Source organism: Myotis brandtii, unplaced genomic scaffold (genome assembly GCF_000412655.1).
Source record: "Myotis brandtii unplaced genomic scaffold, ASM41265v1 scaffold720, whole genome shotgun sequence".
Classification (NCBI taxonomy): domain Eukaryota; kingdom Metazoa; phylum Chordata; class Mammalia; order Chiroptera; family Vespertilionidae; genus Myotis; species Myotis brandtii.
In genome coordinates, this window is record NW_005370839.1 from 187,195 (window position 1) to 188,841 (window position 1,647).

The following is a 1,647-nucleotide window of genomic DNA, read 5'->3' on the forward strand; positions in this document are numbered from 1 at the left end:
GGCTCTGCCTTTTCCTGTTTCTTTTTTTTTAGTGGCTCAGAGCTCCCCAAAGCACCTTCTATTTGGGGTCTAGTGTCTACTTAACCCTCCTGAGAAGGTAAGATAGACATTCAATTCCATTTTAAAAACCTTCTTTCTAGACTTCTCACAAGTGGACAACGTTAAAATAGAAATCGCAGGTTGGGGGGCTCAACCAGGCTGGAAAAGTACTGAACATAGCTTGTAACTCAAATCAGACATAGGGGAAAACCAGACTTGAAAAACAAGTCCAGATAAGGGTGACATCTGGGGAAAGAAGGAAGTTGAGGAAAAGCCTGTCAGGGGGAAGAATAGCTTTAGCAAAACGGCAGGAATTCCGCCAGAGTGGCATCTGGGGAAAGAAGGAAGCTGAGCAAAGCCTGTCAGGGAGAAGAATAGCTTTAGCAAAACGGCAGGAATTCCACCTGGCCCTCGCCCGCCCGGGGGCAGGCTGTTAGTATAGTAGCCAAACAATAGGAATAGGATAGATCAGCCAAGGTCGGGAGGGGTGATAAAAGGAGGGACTGCCCCTCCGCCCTTCGCCCTTCGCCTGGCGATTGCCTGCTGCTGTGTCAGCTACAGCAGGGGCCCAGATTCAAATCTGTAATCAATAAACGCTTGCTTGCTCAAACCATCTATGAGTCGGTGGTCTGTCTCTGGGGGACTCGCTCTGTAACAAACGTCTTGCTTTTCAGTAAGCAAATCAAATTCACTGCCTTTAAAAACATTCAAATAAAATATTCACATTTACCCCCATATTGCTTCACACCATATGCAGCTGGAATAATGAATTACCTTTTTTAAGAAGCTTAGATCCTACGATAATGTACAGTTTTTAGACTTATGTACGGAAAGCCTTCCCAAGCTCAGCCAACGCGCATGTACCATAATGACATGCCCCTCCCCCCTCTGAAGTTTATAGTCACGTGTTTTAGTAGAATCTCAAATGACTGGGTCACAGTCAGTGCTCTTCCATGTTATTGTGATGACTTTTCTTTACTGAATAACATTTTAAAAACTACCATTGGGGTAAGAGCAAAGTGAATAAAGGGCTAAAATATAGTTTAGAAAGTGTCAGAGTGACAGGAAAGGCTCCACATTGTCCTGCAAATGTCCTTCATTTGGAGAAGAGAAGCCCCCAAGAGCCCCGGTTCCCTCTGAGGGTCCCACCCCCTCCCCGCAACCCCTCTCCATCTCCTTGAGGGCAGCACCACCCACAACTGTGATGTAGGAACACTTTCTTCTCCACCCTCTTTCTGTTGTAATTATTATTATTATTTTCTTGTTGTTGTTGTTGTTAATCCTCACCTGAGGATATTTTCCCATAGATTTTTAGAGAGAGTGGAGGAGAAAGGGAAAGACAGAGAGAAATGAGAGAAACACACCCATTGTTTGCCTCCTGCTGGAGCCTTGACCAGGGCCTGGGTTGGGGAGGAGCCTGGAACCGAGATCTGTGCCCTTGACAGGAGTCAAACCAGGGTCCCTTCGGTCAGCAGGCCAATGCTCTGTCCACTGAGCCAACCCGGCCAGGGCCAAGGTATCACCTTTTTTTTGTTTTGATTTTTGAATTTCCCATCTGACTTTATATTCTAATACACTTTCTTGTTTTTAAAAGAACAAAACAAAACC